Source organism: Schistocerca serialis, chromosome 8 (genome assembly GCF_023864345.2).
Source record: "Schistocerca serialis cubense isolate TAMUIC-IGC-003099 chromosome 8, iqSchSeri2.2, whole genome shotgun sequence".
Taxonomy (NCBI): domain Eukaryota; kingdom Metazoa; phylum Arthropoda; class Insecta; order Orthoptera; family Acrididae; genus Schistocerca; species Schistocerca serialis.
Genome location: NC_064645.1, coordinates 35,825,501 through 35,850,445, shown reverse-complemented (window position 1 = coordinate 35,850,445; position 24,945 = coordinate 35,825,501). Strand labels below are relative to the sequence as shown.

At 43.2% G+C, this 24,945-nt stretch overlaps 1 protein-coding gene across 1 annotated transcript in view; it reads left to right on the top strand.

Moving 5' to 3' along the window:
• Positions 1 to 219: 219 nt before the first annotated feature.
• LOC126416112 (cadherin-99C) overlaps positions 220 to 24,945 on the top strand; it is a 627,926-nt gene continuing 603,200 nt past the window's right edge. Inside the window, exon 1 of the mRNA XM_050083623.1 lies at positions 220 to 455. The gene's annotated coding sequence lies outside the window, so the exon portion shown is untranslated. The remainder of the gene's footprint in view (positions 456 to 24,945) is intronic.

Sequence of the window (24,945 nt, the reverse complement as noted above, 5' to 3'; positions counted from 1 at the left end):
TCAACCCGCACTGTGCTATTCTGCTGATGCTGGGCAGCGCGCGCAGTCCCGCCAGATGGCGTCGCCGGCCGGCCTACCTGCCCCGTAGACACCTGCCCGCCTCCGCCTCCGCCCCCCCCCCCCCCCCTGCGGCTTTCGACGGCGGCCTCCCCCCCCCCTAACCCTGCCACGGAGTCGCGGTCGCCGCCGCTGCAGCGCAGCCAGTCGCTCAGCCGCCTCGGTCGCGGGGGTGTGTGTGTCTCTGGCGGTCCCGGATTCGTGACTGGGTGGCGCTGCTTCTGCCGTGTGAGCTGACAAGCTGCGTCGCGGGCCGGAAGCTCCGTTTAGCGGAAGTGTGTTTGGTGCTAATTGAACGCGTGTGTCCAAACAGACGTCGCCGAAAGAGGATCTGCGTGCTTTCGTGTGTCTCACCTGGGATTAAACGCCGTCGTTCAGTTTCTCGAGCAGCACTGCAGGTAAAGAGAAACAGATATATCTATCTGCCAGATTTTGACCAGTCTGTCGGTTTGTTTCGCTCTTCGTCTTATCTTCCTCTACTAGGGAAATGTGTATTTTATTGTGTCGTTCCATTCGAACCTAAGCGTACGATTTTGATTAGAGCTTCATTAATGTTATCGAGTAAAATTCCGTCGTACGTGGCGTTGCGTAAAGCCAAATGGCCCATACCGTGCTATCGGACCTCATTTGAGCTCCTTATCGACTACAATTTGTTTCGCCGAGTTGTTTCGCATTTTGCGTCCTGAAGTGAACTACTTTTTATTAAAAGAGAAACTTGCTGTGATTTTCCGTGCTGCAATAAGAAGAACGCCCACCAGCTACGAGTAATACAATACAGGAGCCACACGAGTTGGAAAATCCCAGTTGTGTAAGCTGTTTGTTCTGTTCGCAAATTTTAGGGGCTTTGGCGGGGAAGGAGAGATAAGGAGACATTGCTCGCAGGGGCGGGAGGGAGACGTGCAACTGACCGCTTTCTGCGGTGCAACTCACTGCTTCCTGACACGTGTTCAGATGCTCTGTCGCAGCGGGATCCCTGTATGTTTTTTACGGCTTTTCTGCCAGTTAACGTTGGTTTCACTTCCAGTAATCGGTTGTATACTTCGGACGTGCCAAGCTACACATTTCACCGATCTTTAGAAAATGCTGCTATCAACAGAACTCTCCTCACCGTGTTATCCCTGACCCTTGTTTCTAGTTGAATTCTAGTACAAATGAATGTGTTTTGTTGCTGTGCTCACCAGTCCGAAGGCTGAGGTGACGCCGCTGTCCACACTGCTCTCTGCTGGACTGCGGCCTACATCCGTCTGAAGCTGGTAACTCTGGAGCCTCCGTCTGCCCCACGCTTCCCTCACTTACCAGACTGACAATTTGGTGACGCTCCACGATGTGCCCCTTCTTTTACTAAAGTTGTGCGTCAAATTTTTCTTTTCCTCAATTAGATTCAGTAGAAGGGCGTCACCGGGCAGCATGTTGGGGGAGGGGCGCGTGATGCAGGACGAGAAAAAGAGTGAGGGAAGCGAGAAGCGCTGGCACAGTGACTAAAGTAGAAAAATTGTTTAATGGCAAGAAAAATTATAAACATTACAGATTACTAATATCTAAAGACATGTAGTTACAACATAATCAAAATGGCTCTGAGCACCATGGGACATAACTTCTGAGGTCATCAGTCCCCTAGGACTTAGAAATACTTAAACCTAACTAACCTAAGGACATCACACACATCCATGCCCGAGGCGGGATTCGAACCTGCGACTGTAGCGGTCGCGCTGTTCCAGACTGTAGCGCCTAGAACCGCTCGGTCACTCCGGCCGGCTACAACATAATCCTCGTTGAGTTTTTGTAACTTCTTCCTACACTTTAGTAATAAAATCCTCTTTATTGTCAACAGTACGGATTCTGTGAATACGCGTAATTCCTAAACCAATGAGGCGGCTTTCTGACATTGTGCTCCACAACCAGGTTTTTATTCTTCTGAACCCTTAACTCAGGAGGTGTGGTCTCTCGGACCGCGCGAAAATTTTCGAACTCGCTCTCCAAGACCAGTTGTGGTGGAATGCTTCTATACCCCACCTACCCTCCTTAAATTGCCAAGCCCACGATATTTTATTGTCGGTTGCGTTATCGCCTTCTGTGTTTATTGTTGACAAGTGTTACTGCAAGGTGTTGGAGTCCCCTAAACCGCGCCTCGTGAACTACGTACCTGTTTTCTTCAGTACGGTACCGTAAAGCTAAAAATGTGTTGGCACGCATGTTTCATTTTTAATTTCCCCGGGTTTGATGAAATTGTTAGTCGGTTTACGGAGGAAGCTGTCAGTGATACAGATCAAGAAATAAACGAAAAAAGACGACGATTTTATGTTAGCCAGTGATCACAGTACTGCTATGAACGAGAGCAGCATTAAGAGGAAGAATTTCAAAAAAGTTGTGATGGGGATCTGCCTTTTTTTCCATGAAATACTTAAAGTGTCTGTTAAAATCGAATGTGTTCTGAGTGATGGTAAGAAAAATGTAGTTCCCAGCAATGAATATCAATTTGACAGACTTTCTTTTTTACCTATCGGGTGGAATTTTTAAGCGCAAATTTAAACTCTGGAATTTAGTTTTATTTGGGAATGTATTTGCTACAGAGATAGTATAATTTTTTAGAATGTAAAATTCAGTAATCTAATAGTCTTGTTTGTACTATTTAAAATAGCCACACAACATTAGTGCTTTTGTGTGATAAATAGTAAAATGCTGCAGGCTTTGCTTAGTGCAATAAAATAAACCAGAAGCCTTTAAACAACACTTAAATAATTGCAAAAATAAATGTTATATAGGATAAATTAAAAATATCAAATGATTTTTGCCTTAAATCTCGGTTTAAACATAGGGGTCCCAGAGGCCCCACCTCGTGGTTTACGATACAGAAAAGTCACCTCGCGAGTTAAGGGTTTAACTGCTAACAGACCCTTCCAGAGCATATGTTGTGCAAGAGATAGAAATCAAAATTTTTTATGCCTTTCGTGTTTCGGGGAAGCAGCTTTCCGTTTCTTTCAGGATACTGAGAGCAGTTAGCCCCCTGGTTTCCTTGTATTCTCTCACAATTTTCGCCGAAGTTCAATTTCACTTTTTACGTTCTATAAATCATAAAATACGGCGAAGGTTTTTCACATGGTTGTCATTTGCACGTGATGTAACTGAGATAATGCAGATACTGGCCTGTTTTCTTAAACAAAACGCGCTTCAACAGTGTCTACATAAGGCACTCCATTACTAATGAGGCCCTCCAGAATTGTGATAGACTTCCTGCTGAAGGGTTGCATCGACGTTGGTGTCTTCCAAACCAAATTTTGCAGCAATAACACTAGCATTCTTCATAATTTCGTCTGTGACTTTTCAGGGTAATCACGATGAGTTTCCAACAGTCGCAAAATTAATTTAATATACTGTGATGCGACCAAAGCAATGGACGGAAGCAAGGACGTAGCTATAAGGGGAGGTTCGGGGGTATGGATCCCACTGTCACCTAAATAAAATTACACACGATCTAGCTGCCGTGTTGTTGTTGTTGTTGTTGTGGTCTTCAGTCCTGCGACTGGTTTGATGCAGCTCTCCATGCTACTCTATCCTGTGCAAGCTTCTTCATTTCCCAGTACCCACTGCAACCTACATCCTTCTGAATCTGCTTAGTGTATTGATCTCTTGGTCTCCCTCTACGATTTTTACCCTCCAAGCTGCCCTCCAATGCTAAATTTGTGATCCCTTGATGCCTCAGAACATGCCTTACCAACCGGTCCCTGCTTCTTGTCAAGTTGTGCCACAAACTCCTTTTCTCCCCTATTCTATTCAATACCTCCTCATTAGTTACGTGATCTACCCACCTTATCTTCAGCATTCTTCTGTAGCACCACATTTCGAAAGCTTCTATTCTCTTCTTGTCCAAACTGGTTATCGTCCATGTTTCACTTCCATACATGGCTACACTCCATACAAATACTTTCAGAAACGACTTCCTGACACTTAAATCTATACTCGATGTTAACAAATTTCTCTTCTTCAGAAACGCTCTCCTTGCCATTGCCAGTCTACATTTTATATCCTCTCTACTTCGACCATCATCAGTTATTTTACTCCCCAAATAGCAAAACTCCTTTACTACTTTAAGTGTCTCATTTCCTAATCTAATCCCCTCAGCATCACCCGATTTAATTTGACTACATTCCATTATCCTCGTTTTGCTTTTGTTGATGTTCATCTTATATCCTTCTTTCAAGACACTGTCCATTCCGTTCAACTGCTCTTCCAAGTCCTTTGCTGTCTCTGACAGAATTACAATGTCATCGGCGAACCTCAAAGTTTTTACTTCTTCTCCATGAATTTTAATACCTACTCCGAATTTTTCTTTTGTTTCCTTTACTGCTTGCTCAATATACAGATTGAATAACATCGGGGAGAGGCTACAACCCTGTCTCACTCCTTTCCCAACCACCAACCACTGCTTCCCTTTCATGCCCCTCGACTCTCATAACTGCCATCTGGTTTCTGTACAAATTGTAAATAGCCTTTCGCTCCCTGTATTTTACCCCTGCCACCTTCAGAATTTGAAAGAGAGTATTCCAGTTAACGTTGTCAAAAGCTTTCTCTAAGTCTACAAATGCTAGAAACGTAGGTTTGCCTTTTCTTAATCTTTCTTCTAAGATAAGTCCGCCCCAGTAGCTGAGTGGTCAGCGTGACGGATTGCCGTCCTCTGGGCCCGGGTTCGATTCCCGGCTGGGTCGGAGATTTTCTCCGCTCAGGGACTGGGTGTTGTGTTGTGTTCATCATCATTCCATCCCCATCCGGCGTGCAGGTCGCCCGATGTGGCGCCGAATGTAATAAGACCTGCGATATGGCGGCCGGACCTGCCCCGCGAGGGGCCTCCCGGCCAATGACGCCAAACGCTCATTTCATTTCTAAGATAAGTCGTAAGGTTAGTATTGCCTCACGTGTTCCAACATTTCTACAGAATCCCAACTGATCTTCCCCGAGGTCCGCTTCTACCAATTTTTCCATTCGTCTGTAAAGAATTCGCGTTAGTATTTTGCAGCTGTGACTTATTAAACTGATAGTTCGGTAATTTTCACATCTGTCAACACATGCTTTCTTTGGAATTGGAATTATTATATTCTTCTTGAAGTCTGAGGGTATTTCGCCTGTCTCATACATCTTGCTCACCAGATGGTAGAGTTTTGTCAGGACTGGCTCTCCCAAGGCCATCAGTAGTTCTAATTGAATGTTGTTTACTCCCGGGGCATTGTTTCGACTCAGGTCTTTCAGTGCTCTGTCAAATTCTTCACGCAGTATCTTATCTCCCATTTCATCTTCATCTACATCCTCTTCCATTTCCATAATATTGTCGTCAAGTACATCGCCCTTGTATAAACCCTCTATATACTCCTTCCACCTTTCTGCCTTCCCTTCTTTGCTTAGAACTGGGTTGCCATCTGAGCTCTTGATATTCATACAAGTGGTTCTCTTCTCTCCAAAGGTCGCTTTAATTTTCCTGTAGGCAGTATCTATCTTATCCCTAGTGAGACAAGCCTCTACATCCTTACATTTGTCCTCTAGCCATCCCTGCTTAGCCATTTTGCACTTCCTGTCGATCTCATTTTTGAGACGTTTGTATTCCTTTTTGCCTGCTTCATTTACTGCATTTTTATATTTTCTCCTTTTATCAATTAAATTGAACATTTCTTCTGTTACCCAAGGATTTCTATTAGCCCTCGTCTTTTTATCTACTTGATCGTCTGCTGCCTTCACTACTTCATCTCTCAGAGCTACCCATTGTTCTTCTACTGTATTTCTTTCCCCCATTCCTGTCAATTGTTCCCTTATGCTCTCCCTGAAACTCTCTACAACCTCTGGTTCTTTCAGTTTATCCAGGTCCCATCTCCTTAAATTCCCACCTTTTTGCAGTTTCTTCAGTTTCAATCTACAGTTCATAACCAATAGATTGTGGTCAGAATCCATATCTGCCTCTGGAAATGTCTTACAATTTAAAAACTGGTTCCTAAATCTCTGTCTTACCATTTTATAATCAATCTGATACCTTTTAGTATCTCCAGGATTCTTCCAGGTATACAGCCTTCTTTTATGATTGTTGAACCAAGTGTTAGCTATGATTAAGTTATGCTCTGTGCGGCTTCCTCTTTCATTTCTTCCGCCCAATCCTTATTCAGCTACTATGTTTCCTTCTCTCCCTTTTCCTACTGACGAATTCCAGTCACCCATGACTATTAAATTTTCGTCTCCCTTCACTACCTGAATAATTTCTTTTATCTCGTCATACTTTTCATCAATTTCTTCATCATCTGCAGAGCTAGTTGGCATATAAACTTGTACTACTGTAGTAGGCATGGGCTTTGTGTCTATCTTGGCCACAATAATTCGTTCACTATGCTGTTTGTAGTAGCTTACCCGCACTCCTATTTTTTTTATTCATTATTAAACCTACTCCTGCATTACTCCTATTTGATTTTGTATTTATAACCTTGTAATCACCTGCCGTGTAGTGGAATTGAAAATATTTTGATTTTCGATCAGACGTCAAAAAAATGGTTACACACTATCGATAGTCACCAAGGCCATCCATAGATTAAAATAGCCAAGACCGATCACTGCGTACTGTTGGCCACACTGGAGCTCAGTTGTTTTGTTAATCAGTTGTTCTTACTTGCAGTTGAATGTAATGTAAGTTCTGTGGTTATTGTATTTCGCTGTGTGCTGGTGTTATAGTTTCTAATAATGGATAAGCTTGTAACAAGAAAGAAGATGGAAACCGGTACTGATTCGCCCACCAGCGTTATGGTAAATTAAAAATATGCACGCACTACTAAAACAGCCTAATTGCGTAACTATAGCAGTTTAATGTTAGCATTGGATTCGTTATTTGGAGACTGGTAGAACTTTGGGGTTGCAGTGTTTCAGTATTTCACAAGGCAGCGGAGCGGTAAACATAATTACAAATAACATTAAATTAAAATTCGGTGCATAAAAATACACTTGGATTTACCTGTGTTGCTCAAAAATAAATTAACAAAAATATCGTCCAAACGGCTATGGTTCCGTTCCTTTAAAAAATTGCTGTATTCCCGTTAATTGTAGCCCAAATGGCAAAATATCGCCCACTAAATGTATCTACGCTCTTGAAATAGTATAACAACTTAAGCTTGGTGTTCTACGATTATCTTCAAACTGTAATGTTTTTAAGTTGTAGAAAGAGTGATATAATTAATATTTTTCTTTACTTTTGCAACATTACTTATCTTGATTTGGGAAATACTTATTTAATTTTAACGCTGGCATGCGACAATAAGTGTAATTCAGCGACATTTACAGTAGAAGGCGGCTAGCGACCGTCATTTTGTACTATGTATCTATGCACAAAGTTGGCTCGACTTATGCAGCAGCGATGTATCCCTTGCAGTTTTACTACAAGAACGATCTTCAACTGTGAAATGCATGGAGGTATAAAAAGAAGGGAGGTGGCACTGCAGGTTTACGCCGTACTTTGCTTTGAAGCCACAGTGGGCGGGGCCAGCCGCCATTTTAAGTAGCCTAAAACAAGGCAAACTCATTTATAAAGTCGCATACATTAGAAGTCTAGTTGATATCAATGCGTGAATCAGTGTTGAGATCCCTAGACAGTAGCTCGTGATATTTGTGTATTCCGTTTTATTTTGTAAATGAAATTTGATCCTGTGCTTTCATGCTGACAATTGAAGTAACAATTTAAAAAGTTCTTGATCACTAAAGAAAACTGAAGAATTTTGATGTTAAGTTTGAGGCGTAATTGAGAAACTTGAGAGGCTTTTATGTGCTAAAGGAATTCTGACTTGGTTTCAGGTAAGTCGTCAGTGTAAATACAGGACTATAGTAGTTCGCATTGATTCTGCGTAATTTTTCATTGATATAATCAGCACCTGTTTGCATTGTGATATGTTGTGAAATTTCGAACATTCACGAGTGCCACGATAAAGTTGTAATAATACCGTCAATAGTAGGCTTAAACTAAATTGTGCTCCTTTAAAATTTGTAAGAATAGTAGGCCTATCCTCGTTCTCTAATTTCATAGCACAACTACGTGAGAAATAAGTTAGTCTGAGCATTTCCGGACGTTGCAAAACTATTTTCGTAAGTTACCGTAGCAAATCAGCGTTTGTGGTTCTCATTCCAGTCAAAGAATACGTCAGCCCCAAATTTTATTGTATATCAATGCAAATAAACGTGAGTTTTTGAGAATTTTCTGGAGCTACCATTGTCCTTTGCATAACTTACGAGCAATTTGTAGCAAATCGGCATTTGTGATTTAGTTACTGTAGCAAATTTCCTAACTAACATATTGTGTTACATCTAGTTTTCCCTTTAACAGGAGTAGACCTATATATATATTACCTGCAGTTATCGTAGGCCTAAAATAACTCTGCCGGCCGCAGTGGCCGCGCGGTTCTGGCGCTGCAGTCTGAAACCGCGAGACCGCTACGGTCGCAGGTTCGAATCCTGCCTCGGGCATGGATGTGTGTGATGTCCTTCGGTTAGTTAGGTTTAACTAGTTCTAAGTTCTAGGGGACTAATGACCTCAGCAGTTGAGTCCCATAGTGCTCAGAGCCATTTGAACCATTTTTTTAAAAATAACTCTGTTTACGGGTTTGCTAACAACTATAGTTGAACATCAAAGCCTTTTAGGAAACCAGTATTTTTTAGCACAGGTTTTTGTGTTGCCCTAATAGAAATCTCGTTTTGTGTATTTGCTTCAGTTCTTATAGGGAATTAGCAACTTCTTAGCTCAACGGATTAAAGATAATCAGCGGGCTGTATTAAGGTTATTTGTTCACTGTCATGCAATACATTGCACCAGCCAAAATGCAGACCCGCTGCCAATGCTGCGATGAGTTGGTTGACGTCCGTAAGCAGCTGGAAATCTCCCTGACCACTGTCAAACAATTGGCAGCTGCTGTGAATCGGTGTGTTGGAGGAGTTTACAAGAGTCGTTTACCTGCGATACCCGTCCCAGAGGTGCCAAAGTACTACAGTTGACTGCGAGTGGCGTGTTAATGGTAGATCTAGGCGTGCTGTACTGGGTGGACGGGCAGGAGGGAGGACCCAGGGTTCTGTACCAATCCCCCTAACCAACAAGTCCGAGATGCTGTCGTTCGGCCGGCCGTGGTGGCCGAGCGGTTCTAGGCGCTTCAGTCTGGGACTGCTAGGGTCGCAGGTTCGAATCCTGCTTCGGGCATGGATGTGTGTGATGACCTTAGGTAAGTTGGTTTAAGTAATTCTCTCAGAGCCATTTTTGGACTGGCAATAAACGCTCACATTGGTAGTTCGAAGTTCTATGGGACTGATGACTTCAGATGTTAAGTCCCGCAGTGCTCAGAGCCATTTGAACCATTTGCTGTCGTACACTGAAACTGAGCATGAGTCAGTGAGACTCATCTCACCTGCTTTGGGGGAACCCGTTTTGTCCTGTGTCAAGATGATGCAAACGCGAAAGGCTGGATGGGTGGGGGGTCTATTAATCGTCAGCAGTTCCCTCTTAGGGAAATTGCTTCAATGGACAGGAAGGGACGTCATGAGCAATCGGAAAGTATGCCTGGGGGCCTCATTCAACATTGTATCGCATGTCAGAATAAATGATGCCTGTCGTCTGGGCTCCAAGACCATTCTTGGGTCATTACAGCGAATAGCAGAGAAGGTTGAGAAGACCAACCTAGTGTTTGGCGTTTCAGCGAGGCTCACAATTTGCAGCATTGTCTCCAGAACTGATCGTAGCCCTTTGGACTGAACCAGAGACTTCGAAGGTTCTGTGACGAGCTAGGCTGCGATTTCCTGCACTTGCGCCACAGAGTTGAGAACTGCAGGCTCCTCCTTAATAGATCAGGTGTGCACTGCACGTCAGAGCTTCTACTCAGCTACTTTGTGTGTGGTGCACATGAAGGTTTTGTAGATTAGGAGATTATCCATCCAATCCAGATAACGATAGCTGTAGAAAACCCAGAAGTACCAGTGTAAGAGCGAAAGAAATGTCTCCCGCAGGTGAGCTCCTAATGGTAAAGCGTCGAAGCATTCGCAACGAAGTGCCAGAGTGTGAAGCGTTCGGTTGCGTTGGGTGATTTGAGGGAGTGTACCAAACAGCGAGGTCATAGGTTCCATCGGATTAGGAAAGGATGGGAAAGGAAGTCGGCTCTGCCCTTTCAAAACAACCATCCCGGCATTTACATAAAGCGATTCAGGAAGATCACGGAAAACCTAAATCAGAATGGTCGAATACAGGTTTGAATCTTCGTCCTCCCGAAACGCACATGAAAAGCAGTGAAGCCCACATAATACTAGGTACAGAAAGGTGGTAGAAACCTGAAAATGATAGCAGTGAGATTTTTGGGGAAAATTTAAGTGCATCTCTAAAGGATATGTAAATGGGAAATGGACACGGTGTATTTGCTGCGGTAGACGAGGAACTCAAACCTACCGAGATAGAGATTGAAGTTGCGTGTGAGATTATTTGACCAAGACTAAGTATCAGGGGTGGGCATAAAATGATAACTGGATCTTTCTATTGCCCTCCATAGTCGTCTCCTGATGTAACCGAAAACATCAGAGAAAACTTCAGTTCAAAGAGTGAGATTTTCACTCTGCAGCGGAGTGTGCGCTGATATGAAACTTCCTGGCAGATTAAAACTGTGTGCCGGACCGAGACTCGAACTCGATACCTTTGCCTTTCGCGGAAAGTGCTCAAGTTTCAAAACTTCTGTTCACTAGTACGCAAGGTCCCCAGTCACACTGTAACCGTTTGTGGAGACTTTAACCACCCAACAATTAATCGGGAAAATTACACCTTTGTTAGTGGTGGGCGTGATAAGACACCCTGCGAAATTTTACTAAATGCCTTCTCTGAAAACTGCCTAGAACAGATAGTTAGGAATCCCACTCATGATGGAAATATATTGGATCTAATGGCAACAAATAGACCTGATATCTTTAATAATGGCCACATCGAAACTGGTATCAGTGACCATGACGGTATTGTAGCAACAATGAGGTTGTAGCAAAAACGATTACCAAAATACAAACGACAACTAAAACAAGCATAAAGATACATATGTTTAATAAACTAGATAAAAATTCAGTAATGTCATGTTTCAATGAGGAACTTGAAACTTTCAGCATAGGCAGGAGCTTGTAGAGGAACTCTTGCTAAAGTTCAAAAGAATAGTTTGACCATGCACTGGATGTATAGGGACCACGTAGAACAGTTCATATTGAGAGGGAACCTCAATGGTATAGTGTCACAGTAAAGAAACTTCTACAGAAACTGCATAATAGGTATAAAACAAAGGGTAGGATATAGGGAGATGCTGTATTAAACGCGTGACGCCTTCAATGACTACCGTAGCACAATATTGTCATGCAATCTTTCACAGAACTCAAAGACATTCTGGTCGTATATAAAGGCTGTTAGTGGCGCCAAAGTTAGTGTCTAGTCCATAGCGAATGACACAGGAAATGAAACTGAGGGTAGCAAAGCAAAGGCTGAAATGTTTGATTACGTTTTTCAAATGTTCCTGTACAGACTGAGAACCTAGGAGAATTGCCCCAGTTTAATCCTCGTACCACTGAAAATATGAATTAAATAAGTGTTAGTGTCAGTGGTGTTGAGAAACAGCTGAAACCGTTAAAATTGAACAAGGCTCCAGGCCCCGATGGAATCCCTGTCAGATTGTTTACCGAATCTGCAGCTGAGTTTGCCCCTCTTCTAACTATAATCTACCGTAGGACCCTCAAACAAAAAACCGTGCCTAGTTCCTGGAAAAAGACACAGATCTCACCCGTCTACAGGAAGGGTAATAGAAGTGATCCACAAAACTACCGTCCAATATCCTTGACATCGATTTCTTGTAGAATCTTAAAACATACTATAAGCTCAAACATTATGAGATATATTGAACAGACTGACCTTTTCAGTGCCAATCAGTATGGATTTCGAAAACATCGATCATGTGAAACCCAACTCTCCCATTTCTCACATCACATACTGAAAACCTTGGATCAAGGCAACCAGGTGGATGGAATATTTCTTGATGTGACTCAGTACCGCAGCTACTCTTATTTTCATGTTTTCTTGGATGGAGAGTCATCGTCAGATGAAGTAACATCGGTTGTGCCCCCGGGAAGTGCGATGGGACCCTTGTTGTTCATGTTGTATATTAATCACCTTGCAGACAATACGAATAGTAAAATCAGGCTTTTTGCAGGTGATGCAATTGTCCATAACGAAGTACTGTTTGAAAGAAGCTGCATAAATATTCAGTCAGATCTTGATAAAATTTCAAAGTGGTGTGCAGATTTGCAACTTGTTCTAAATGTTCGGAAATGTAAAATTTTATAAAACGTAGTATCCTATGACAACAATTTCAATTAGTAAATGTTGGAATAGGCCAACTCATACAAAATACCCGAGTGAAATGTTTTGTGGGGATATGAAATGGAATGATCACATAGGTTCAGTTGTGGGTAAAGCAGGTGGCTTATTGGTAGAATACAGGGGAAGTGCAATCAGTCTGTAAAGGAGATTGCTTACAAATCACTAGTACAACCGGTTCTAGAATATTGCTCAAGTGTGTGGGACCCATACCACATAGGACCAACAGGGGATATGAAGATATACAGAGAAGGGCAGCACGAGTGGTCACAAGTTGGTTCAATCTGTGGGAGAGAGTCACAGAGATACTGAAGGAACTGAACTGAAGACTCTTGAAGATAATGTCAATTACCTACCAAAGTTTCAAGGAATTTGCTATAAGCGCCTACGCATCGCTCACATAGGGATCGTGAGAATAAGAATAGAATAATTAATGCCCGCACAGAAGCATTCAAGCAATCATTTTTCCCGCGCTCCATACGGGAATGGAACAGGAACAAACTCTAATAACTGGTACAATGAGACTTACCCTCTGCCATGCACCTCACGTTCTTTTGCAGAGTATAGGCGTAGATGTAGATGTTTAAAGATACCTACTGTCAAAACATGTTTGAGTCCTTGTAACTTTATAATTTAAGCTATGCAACGTCAAGATTTTTGTGCTCTGCGGCAGTGAACCTTATATTAGAGGACTGAACTGAACAAAGAGGGATTACGTTATATTAGAATTTTAATTCGTATGGCGATGAAGTGAAGTTATCCCACGGTCAAATAAAGAAATATTTAACTGTGCAATTTTGTATTTCTGGTATAAGCTTTTTCGCTTAATTTTTTAGAATAAATACTATTTGTATAAAGGCCTCCCGAAAGCAAAGTAAGTCCATAGCCTCAGGCGAAGAAAAGATTATCATGTGTAACACATGCGCTATGTAAAGACTGTGACCGCATCACCGCTTTCACTGTTCTCTGAACTCCGGACTTTAAAGTGTATTTTCTATTTCTAATTGCTTGGTGCACATCTGAAACTGACTGTTGTCTACGATTGAGCTTTATTTCAAGCAGTGATGCTCAAATTTTTACTTGTTTCTACATCTATATCTACATGGATAATCTGCAAATGACATTTAAGTGCCTGGCCGAGGGCTCATCGAACCACCTTCCCAATTCTCTATTATTCTAATCTCGTATAGCGCGGGGAAAGAACGAACACCAGTATCTTTCCGTACAAGCTCCGATTTCCCTTATTTAATCACGGTGATCGTTTCTCCCTATGTAGGTCGGTATTAACAAAATATTTTCGCGCTCAAAGGTGAAAGTTGGTGATTGTACTTTCGTGAGAAGATTCAGCCGCAACGAAAAACGCCTTTGGTTTAAATCAAATGGCTCTGAGCACTATGCGGCTTAACTTCTGCGGTCATCAGTCGCCCAGAACTTAGAACTAATGAAACCTAACTAACCTAAGGACATCACACACATCCATGCCTGAAGCATAATTCGAACCTGCGACCGAAGCGGTCGCTCGGCTCCAGACTGTAGCGCCTAGAACCGCACGGCCACTCCGGCCGGCGAAAAACGCCTTTGTTTTAATGATTTCCATACCAAATTCTGTATCATTTCAGTGACACTCTCTCTCCTATTTCACAATAATACAAAACATGCTGCCCTTCTTTGAACTTCCTCAATGTACAGCGTCAGTCTTATCTGGTAAGGATCCCCCACCGCGCAGCAATAGCCCAAAAGAGGACGGACAAGTGTCGTGTAGGCAGAAGAAGTAGTGGTATGAAGAAACACATCGTACGCTGTAAAATCTGGATCTCGCATGTCGTGCCGGCCGGTGTGGCCGAGGGGCTCTAGGCGCTTCAGTCTGGAATCGCGCGACCGCCACGGTCACAGGTTCGAATCCTGCCTCGGGCATGGATATGTGTGTTGTCCTTGGATTAGTTAGGTTTTAAGTAGTTATAAGTTCTAGGGGACTGATGACCTCAGATGTTAAGTCCCATAGTGTTCAGAGCCGTGCTGAGAATTACATTGAAAGGTTAAATACATTTCGATCATGTGTGCCTAATAAACAGAGGTAAGTGATGTCTAAAGCCGAAATTCCTCTTTTGAATGTAGCATACCTTAATCTGTCGGTCGTAGCTTCGAAGGCACGACAAATCGGTACACTGTCGAAGTACATTATTTAGAAGATTACTTACAAGAAACTTTAAAATCAGTAGTATTGCCTTTGCAATGAATGAAACAAGTGATTTACCGTTAAGTAAGTCGTTTATTTTATTTCATTGTATTAGGTGAAAAGCAGAAGCCGTAAGTTTAGTGCAGTATTTTTGGCGTTGGGCGAGCAGTGAAACGGGAAGAAGCTGTCCCTCAGTGCTGGCAACATACTCGTATTCTTTGCTCTCCATACTGGTGGCTGCCGCAATGCTACGCAGTTTTAAATTGCGTAGGGTGGCACTAGTTGCAAGAGGCAGGGAAATATTCGGATTCTGTAGGCCAGTCCGAGCTATGGGCACAAGAATCAAGAACGAGCCATTTGAACCATTTAAACACTTTCCTTTAAGCAAAATGAAGAGTTTTGTCACACAATACCATACGTTCGCAACTCTGATGTATTTTCCTGTCAAAATGTTTCATAAAAGTTGTTACGAAATTACCTAGCTTCATACACCAGCACACAAGAACTTATATCACGTAAGATGCCGTTTGCACTCATATAAGTTCAATGTAGTCACAGTCCAACTGGAATTTATTACTTCAGAATGGGTCCTCGGCCACGAGTACACAATTATTGTTGCAATTACCACCAACAACATTTAAGCCTGTATATAAAATTGCCGCTGTAATATTTCACTAAGATGGTAACTACATAAGACAATCCCTTGTCGATTCTGCTTCAGGCTGTTTTTTACTCGTAATAAATAACATATATTAAAACTTTTCTCACCTTCACTATATGCATTAACATTTGAAAACATTGCTCAGTGTTGCAACACACATTAATATTCACCATTTACCAATAAACTGCGCTGTTGATTAACAGCGCCAATGGCTGCGCTCCTTGGTAGCTGAGCAGAAAACTTAACATTTATATAGGATGAGAATTACAATGAAATAAAACTCCAAAGGAAGAAGATTCATTTCAGTAACACATAAACTCTATTTTCAAATATCGTTTAGTAACATAAGTATATTTTAGTACAGTTTTTACAGACATCGGTGTTACGAGACATCAATCACGTCCTGTGAGTAAAATAGTTGGAACAAGAAGAAGGATTTTTCTACGAAATCATAGCTAACAAAAGATGACGATTTTCATTCTCATTTTACATGGGTATTGTCTGAGATACAATTTTTAGCACAATATTAAATTATGTCGTTATCGATGAAGTCATTTTTATTAGTATTACGAGAATACGACCAAAGTTCAGTCACATTCCACATACAATGCTGCCGTGAATATTATTCCGAATAAAATATAAGCCTCTATATTACAAACTGCAAGTGTTTTGGAGTTTAAAATCAGATTTCGAAATCTCTGAAACCTTCCCACGTCTCCAGGTTTCATTCGCGTATACAACTTTGCAAAAAGTCGCCCGTCAGTAGGAATGGCCACACTACGCTCTGAGCACAATTCTACAAAATTCTGCTTTCCCATTCACTCCTTTTCGGCAGCCCACATTCTCGTTCTCCCTTTTCCTGCTGTGAAATTCCACCATTCCATTACAATTAAATTTTCCTCTACCTTTACGGTGTGAATAATTTCATTTATTTCATCATACATTCCCTCAATATCCTCTTCGTGCGCGGAGTTTGCCTTTATCCATTGCTATCAAGAAGGCGGGGAAGTTTCACATGAGCGATGTTTTCGGAACCCGTACTGGTTGTCATGGAGGAGGTCATTCTGTCCGAAGTAACTCATTAGCTTTGTGCTGAGAATATGTTCTAAGGTTCTACGACAGGTGGATGTCAAGGATACTAGAGAATAGTTTTGTTGATCACTTCTGCTACCCATCTTGGAGACGGGTGTGACCAGTGGGTGCTTTCTTCCGATTACTGGGCACATTTTTCTATTCGAGGAATTTACGGTGTATTACGGTTAAAGAGACAGCCGCAGATTCTGCGGAGAGTCTGTTGGGACGCCATCGGACGCTCTATGATTTGTTTAATTTTAACGATTTCAGTTGTTTCTCAGGGTCATTGACACTAACATCTGTGCCACGCATTTTTGCACTGGTGCGTTAAGGGGACCACACCGTGGTCCAGGTCGAAAAAAATTCAAATTTCGGTTTTCATCATATTTCGATGGATTAAGTTTTTATTTAAGTACTCTGAAAAGGATTTTTCTGGAAAATTTTTTTTCGAGGATTTAAAGAGCATTTTCCTACCACGTGAGTTTATGTGCCACACCCACTTTTGTGTCACCCACTTTTCTGCATATATTTTAGAGCTTTAACTTGCAGGTATACTATGGGCAGGCAATTAGGAGAAATAAAGAAAATCTGGAGACAATGAAGAGAGTTGTTTGGGCCATATTCTTCCATAAGTCCTCTACTGATGGTAAGCCATGTCATGGATTGTGTCCATCAGGAGAAAATTCGTGGTGCAAATGCAATAGGGCTCAAGCAACTGGAGAATCTTATCCTCACCAGCATTCTCTTCCTGCAGCTGTTATTACAGCAATTAAACCTATTTTCAGAGACTTGGCTCATCTGGACCTTCTAAGGAAATGTCTGCATGGGCAGACACAGAACCAAAATGAATGTTTCAACAGCATAATTTGGAACCGCCTTCCTAAAACTTTATTTGTAGGCATGCATACAATGAAACTAGGAGTTCACGATGCTGTTATTACATTCAATTGTGGTAATATTGGAAAGTGTTGGGTACTGAAAAAGCTGGGAATTAATCCTGGTGAAAATATGATCACTGGGCTGCAACATTGCGATAAAATGAGAATAGCCGATGCAGACAGGTCTGCATCTAATATGGCCAAGAAAGCAAGACAAACATCCAGAAAGGTGAAAAAGAAGCTGGAAGACCTGCTAGAGACCAAAGAAGGGCCATCATATGCAGCAGGACAGTTTTAATTAACTGTAAGTAACAAATTTCAGAAGTTTTTTCTTTAAAGTCAATTTTCCGCAAACTTAAATTTTCAGTACATATGCCTCACTGTATCATTAACTATCATAGATAAATGAATGAAATTTTCAGAGACTCTGCATAACATAAAAAGCCACCTCTGGTATTACATTTATTAATATTCGCCCATTAGGAAGTACGGAAAAAATATTTTCTGCAGAAAAAACTTTACATTTTTTGTTAATAAATTTAAAAAAGTATTTCTTAAAAACTATAAAATGGATAAAGTAGATTTTAGTACAGTTGACTCTATTAGCATCATGCAACATACAGTAAAAATGTTAAGGTCCTGCATCAAAGAGTTTTTTCAGAAATGGGTGAAACACTTGCCTAAAATAACATGGGTTACATAGGCAGGGTGTGGTCCCCATAATTACACTGGGAAGCATTCTTGGAGTAGCAGTGTTTGCAGAGATAAAAAAAAATGGTTCAAATGGCTCTGAGCACTATGGGACTCAACTTCTGAGGTCATTAGTCCCCTAGAACTTAGAACTAGTTAAACCTAACTAACCTAAGGACATCACACACATACATGACCGAGGCAGGATTCGAACCTGCGACCGTAGCGTTCTCGCGGTGCTGAGATAAATTACTGGATTTAGTATACGTCTGTTACGCGCATTAGGCTGTTGTGTGTATTTCCGTAATAGATGAGAATACGGAGAAAAACGATATTTAGAAAGTAACTAACTGAATAAAAGTATCCACATATGATGGCAGGAAAGGTGCTGAAACAGGTTTGAGCATTTATACAAAACGGTTCTTTGCGTACCAGGAAATTCAATAGTTCCTGGTTTTCTTTGCCCTTCTCAGTGTCAGTCTTTGTGCCATCCGTGACTGTCTGGACACCAACTGATGGTGCCACTGACAGTCTGTACATATAAAAAGAATTTGTTCGGGTTTACTAATTGATGTTTGTGCAAGAATCAAATGAAGGCTTCACACATTGACTTTTGAACAGCCAAAAACGTTTCATTTAGCATTTCCCTATTCGTCACCTTATGCTCTCTCTCTCTCTTTTTTTTCTTTTTCTTCTTACAACAGTTATCAGTTTCTTTACAAAGACTAGATACTATGGACGGTCCCTCCACTCGTGAACAGTCTTACTGGGGCCAATGCTTGGTCAGATGCTCTTCTCAGCTTCAGCCACAGTTCCAGGACATGTTCCTGCCAAGAGCTGAATGTACCACCACCTCGCCAAACTAGTAAATACAGTATTTTTACTTGTATTTGATGCAGTTTGAATTTTGGCAAGCACTGTTGCTACAAACGATTCATCATAACAGATACCAGTTTCAATGTGGACTTCCTCAAGGAATCTAGGTCTATCTATACCTTACCATTGGATGCAGAACAGTCCCGTCATAAGTGGCCTTCCCCGAATATTGTTTGTTCTTTATAATTTTCAGGGAAGTCATTTAATGTTATTTCGCAGCAGGTTTTGTTATACAAGTCATCCCTATTGATCGTTAGATGGTTAAACTATGATATCAGTCTGATTTGAGACTATGTTTAACAGCGAACTGAGGTTTTCTCCAAAGTTTCAGTTACAACTGGTGTTGAGTCTAAGGGGCGAGATAATGATTCAGTTATAAGTTTGTGCCCCACGCTACATGTTCAGTGCAATGTATAGCGAATAAGTTCTGTCCGTTTTCTTGCAGGTGGTAGAATCACTGAGTTTGGACAAAAGTTGAAGCAAATAATAGCTTAAGACGTGGAAAGACTACTTGCCTCGTCTGAGAACCTACAATTTTCTGATAATAGACGTGAAACAAAGAAATTTATTGTGGAGTATAAATCTGCCGACAGGAAGACGTCATTCGAAACGCGTCTGGCACCAGAAAAAGTACACCGTCTTCAGGCCACAAGTGGCCCATCGGGACCATCCGACCGCTGTGTTATCCTCAGTTGAGGATGCGGATAGGAGGGGCTGGTACCAGAAAGGCAGTGCGCAAACTTTTGAATAACCAGTGTAACAACGTAAGGTCGCGAAATTTGTTGCAAAAGCCTGATAAATCCTGGTCACATGTTAAGGCTGTCGGCGACACGAAAACCAGTGCTCTTGTGAAACCGACTAAAACAGGAAATAGCGAACCAAGAGTTGAATTTTGCATTGACAAGCGAAAATTAAGGAAAATTCACTGCTGCTGCGAAGATGACTAATAAAATAATTCGTATCGGCGGTGTCTGTCGAAAATTAAGCATAAATCGCTGGAACTCAGCGAAGGTGAAGATCGCGGGCCGATGCTAGCCTGCAGTGAGACGTTCCGTGCAGAACTGCGCTCGTTCCTTGTTAATGAACTCCAGGAGACAAATCACAGAAGATTTCTCGAGAACTCTTCTGTCGAGATCGCATTAACGAAAAAAAGCAGCAGAACTGGCTTACAAACCTACAGTCTTATATGACTCTCATACATAAATTGTAGCGGAACTGCAAGAAGAATTACCTATATATAAAGCAGCATGGATTACGAATATGTCTATCACGCAAAAGTTTCTCTCTCTCTTGACACACCATGCTTTTAAATACGATGGATAGGGGTGACCCGGTGAATTCGGCGCGGTAGATTTTTATAAAGAAACCTAACAGCTTCCATTCAAGTGTTCAGCATTCTGTTTCTCGTGCTTTCTGTCGAGTCCCCCTGGTAGTTTCCGCGACTACCGGGGTGGCTCCATTAGACTGCCGATTTCCTCCAGAGCCGCGCTTGTTCTCGGTCCCTAATGACCTCGTAGTCGACGGTACGTTGGCCTCCTAAGTCCATCAGTGATTTTTCTGTTTCACTCCATTTATTCTTGCCACGTATTAAAACTGTTTGCCGGCGAGGGACACGAAAGTGGGGCCTTCACCTCCTGCGGATAAGTGCTTTACCGACTGAGCTATCCTATCACGGCCCAGGACAAGCCCTCCCGCCAGTACCGTGCCTCATCTTTCCCAGATTTCTCAGGAGTTCTCCTGCATACCTCGTGGGACGAGCACTCTTCTCTCTCACTGCTGCTGGTCCCGCGAGGAATGCAGGAAAACACGTGCGGAATGTGGAAAACAGAATACGAGGTAAAGTTGTACTCGAGCAGCCCGCCAGCGTGGTCGGTCAGGGGGCCGAACCTCTCTCCCTTTAGCAGAAAGTCGTCGGGCAAAGTAGCTCAGTTGGTGACGCAGTGGTCCGCGGAAGGCAAACGCCCCAGGTTCGAGATCTGGTCGCGCCCACAGTTTTCATCTGCTAGTTATTATTGTGGTCGTCTGTCCAAAGACTGGTTTGATGCAGCTCTCCAAGCTACTCCATTCAGTACAAGCCTCTTTATCTCCGAGTAAGTACTGCAAGCTACATCCCTCTGAATCTCCTTACTCTATTCACCTCTTGGTCTCCCTCAACGATCTGCTAAAAGTTTCAAAAATCATTTTGCTTGTGGCGGGAAACAAATCAGTGCTTTTTGTTGACAATGGGTGACGCTCAAAGTCGCGTGAAAGACGTGATAAACAGTATCTGTGAGATGAGTCCCACAACACATTACAAAATCACTTTGCAAATACCTTCCGAACCAGCCTGACGACTCTTAGGAGAGATATCCCTTTGTATATAGCAGGGTAAGTAACTTCAGTCCTTGCCAGAGTCGTTCATTTGTTCGCCCACGCAACAGATCTTATCCCGTCACACTTCTCTGGTGTTCCGGTCTGTTGCGTTGTAAATTTTACAGTGGAATTATTTTTTAAACTGCAAATTTTGTTGCCATCCCTCGTTTCGGAAACCCCACGTCATTGTTCGAGACAGATGTTGAATTATTTGCAGCTTTCTGTGATGTCGTTTTTTGGTTGTGAGAAATGTTGCAGCCTGGAAATAAGAATTCGACCACATGTAATGCTGTTTGGTTGGTGATTACCGCCTCTACCTGGATTAGCTAGATCTCCTTCAGTGTCAGAGTTTCGGTATACGTCTCAGTGCTGCTTTTGTAAGCACATACACCCACGCTGAACATCGCTCTCTGATTCAGTCCAAATAAACAGCCGATGTGCGAAAAGCACACGCATCTAGCGTAATGTCGTTATTTTGTTATCGTCTTAGACCGAAGAGCCAAAGACACTGGTACACCTGCCTAATATCGTGTAGGGCCCACGGGAGCTCGCAGAAGTGCCACAACACGACGTACCATGGACTCGACTAATGTCTGAAATACTGCTGGAGGGAATTGACACCATGAATCCTGCACGTCTGTCCATAAATCCGTAAGAGTACCAGGGGTTTGAGATCTCTTCTGAACAGTACGTTGCAAGGCATCCCAGATATCCTCAATAATCTTCATGTCTGGGGCCAGCGCAAGTGTCTGAACTCAGAAGAGTGTTCCTGCATCCACCCTGTACCAATTCTGGACGTGTGGGGTGTCGCATTGTCCTGCAGGAATTGCCCAAGTTCGTCGGAATGCAGAATGGACATGAATGGATGCAGGTGATCAGACAGGATGCTTACGTACCTGGTATTTAATCGTATGATGGACCCATACCACTGCAACTGCACGTGCGCCACACCATTACAGGGCTTCCAACAGCCTGAACAGCTCCTGCTGACATGCAGGGTCCATGGATTCGTGAGGTTGTCTCCATACCCGTACACTCCCATCCGCTCTGTACAATTTGAAACGAGACTCGTCCGACGAGACAACTTGTTTCCAGTCATCAACAGTCCAATGTCGGCGTTGATGGCCCCAGGCGAAGCGTAAAGCTTTGTGTCGTACTGTCGTCAAGGGTTCCGAAAGCCCATATCGATGATGTTTCGTTGAATGGTTTGCATGCTGGCATTTGTTGATGGCCCAGTATTGACATCGGCAGCAATTTGTGGAAGGGTTGTAATTCTGTCATGCTGGACGATTCTCTTCAGTCGTCGTTGGTCCCGTTGTTGCAGGTTCTTTTTCTGGCCGCAGCGATATTGGAGATTTGATGTTGTACCGGATTCCTGAAATTCACGGTACACTCAGGACATGGTCGTACGGGAAAATCCCCACGTCATCGCTACCTCGGAGATGCTGTGTCCCATGGCTCGTGCGCCGACTGTAACACTACGTTCAAACTCACGTTAATCTTGATAAGCTGCCATTGTAGCAGAAGTAACCGATCTAACAACTGCGCCAGACACTTGTTGTCTTACGTAGGCGCTTCCGACCGCCGCGCCGTATTCTGCCTATTTACGTGTATCTCCGTATTTGAACACGCACGCCTGTAGCAGTTTGTGTGTATCCCTGGCAGTGCAGAGCGGCCGCGCGGGCTCCTGCGGCCCGTGGCCCTGGGCTGCGTCACAGCGCGGCCGGCGGCTGCTCACACGGCCAACACGTCGGCGCGCGCTCCCCTTTGCACCGTCGACTGCCCGTACTGAAAAATTCTTACGCACAGATCTTGCTTGAATTCGTTAGGTACGACTACAGTGCGCGTGTGATGAGGACTTTGTGCGTTACTTTCGCAACAAGATACTGGATTTTTGGTTCTTGACTTGTTACAGTCAAACCCAGCAACATACACCACTTGTGAATAAAATGATGTATTTTTCTAAATACTAAATTTTAAAAATGATAAACTGAGACTGAAATAGAACTGCCGATATTGGCCCTGCTGCTCAATAACAACTTGGAAATAAAGTAAGCTTTATTTCATTTCAAAACTCCAATATTGCTTTGAAAAAGCAGTGTACGTAAATCATACATACGCAACACAATGTGCAGCAAACGAAAATTTTCCACCGCCACAAACAACAGAAAACGAAACTTAATGTCCGAAAGAAGTTTCTGCTTACTTTTTCACTCGGATAGACTTCCTGTCGACAAAAAGAAGAGCTTCAGCATTGTCCGGTTGTAAAAGTGACCGTCTTGCGTTGAGAATGAAACCGGCAGGACTGATATTTCTTTCAGAGGCCGAGCTAGATGCTTGTGTATACAATATTTTTCTGTCGATCTTATGAACGGTCGGAAAACTTCGTCCGCTCGTTTTCCAGCGATCGTCTAATTTTTTTCCCATTTTGCAATTTTGATTTCAATATCTCTCCAATCTATAGTCATCGACACGTTCCCACAACGCATAGTTGTGTGTATTGAACCGGGGACCTAGAAACGACGAAGAAGCTTCGTCTCGCCGTAGCCCTTAGTGGTTCACAACCCCGCAGCAGGTCACAGCATTTCACCTACCTACCGCCGCCCCACACCGAACCCAAGGTTATTGTGCGGTTCGGCCCCCAGTGGACCCCGCCCCCCCCCCCCCCCCCCGCACACACACACACACACACACACACACACACACACACACATACACACGCCGGGAATGTCTCATAACAGGCGCGAGTGTAACCCCAAATGTTTGCGTGGTAGAGTACGTGGAGACAGTGTTTGGGCAGGAATCGCCGAAAGAGTGTAACTGAGGCGGAATAAGGGGAACGAGCCCGCATTCGCCGAGGCAGATGGAAAACCGCCTTAAAAACCATCCGCAGGCTGGCCGGCACACCGGGCCTCGATTTTACGCCCTACTGCTCGGGAAGCAGCGCGTTAGATCGCGCGGCTAGCCGGGTGGGCTCTGATAGTTGGGTTTTTGTGAAATTTGACGAAAGAATTGTTTCTTCGTGGCTTTTACGTGCTTCTTTCACCATAAAGCTTTTTACCTGATGGTGAAGTAAAAAAGCTCTTTAATATATAGAATTACAGATCCACGACAGTGTGAGATCTCCTCTGAATATGGACTTGCCATCATTATAGGACTAATAACGGTAAGATTCCATAATAGCGGATTCCAGTAGAAGATTCAGTTTTCGTTTGTACGGACACGCCAAGTTCCGAGTTAACAGGTGTAGAAACGCAGTTTGTCTGCTGATTTGAGCGAGCGAGCGCACGACTGCCTTCGTGATTGACGCACGCGCCGCGGCCTGTCTTTCTCGTAGGCCGCGCTGGGCTGCAGCACGCCCGTGCTGACGTACGGTGCTGACGTCACGGTCTGGCCCCGTTCGAGACTATTGTAGTGCAGTGTGGGTGCGCACGACTCTGTCTGGTCCGTGTAACAAACATCGTCCGCTTCTTCACACAGCTGAGGTGAGGTGAGGTGAGGTGAGAGCGAACGACGGCGGGGGCGCAGTAGACCCAGCGTCGTACCGCCAGCCTGCGCTGACTCCAGTGCAGAGCCGCATCACCGAGGCAAACCGCGCCGTGCCAGCGTCTCTGTTCTCCTCTTTGAATTTGTCTTTTAACTTTTCATAGTCGTCCCCACAAGCCGGTGCCTAGCCTACAAACACTCAAAAAAGGAAACAAAAAGAGAATACACAGAGAAAGACAACTACCACCAGAGTGTTCGGCCGCTTTAACTAATTTGTTTAGCACTGCTAGACTGTGTTATGGGACATCTTCCT